The sequence below is a fragment of the Buceros rhinoceros genome, unplaced genomic scaffold, assembly GCF_000710305.1.
Source record: "Buceros rhinoceros silvestris isolate BGI_N320 unplaced genomic scaffold, ASM71030v1 scaffold17477, whole genome shotgun sequence".
NCBI lineage: Eukaryota > Metazoa > Chordata > Aves > Bucerotiformes > Bucerotidae > Buceros > Buceros rhinoceros.
This window is the reverse complement of record NW_010421788.1, coordinates 23,550-23,817: the sequence shown is the minus strand read 5'-3', so window position 1 is coordinate 23,817 and position 268 is coordinate 23,550.

Genomic DNA, 268 nt, shown 5'->3' with positions numbered 1-268 from the left:
CCCGGGCCGGAGGAGCTGGAGGGCTGCGCAGCCCGGCCGCGGCTCGCAGCCGTCTTTGCGGAGAGCCCTTTGCGCAGTGTTGTATATTCGAGGTGGGTTTGGGTTTTGTTCGGGAGCGGGCGCGTTCTGAGGGCTCTGCGCTGTTAGCGGTGGCGTACGCGGAGATCGGCGTGGTGTTAGAACAGCAGCGAGTGCCGTGGTCACATCAGGTGTCTGTCTGGGGGTTTGCTATATGGGAGTTTGGGGTTTGCTTTGGTTTTTTGGGCTT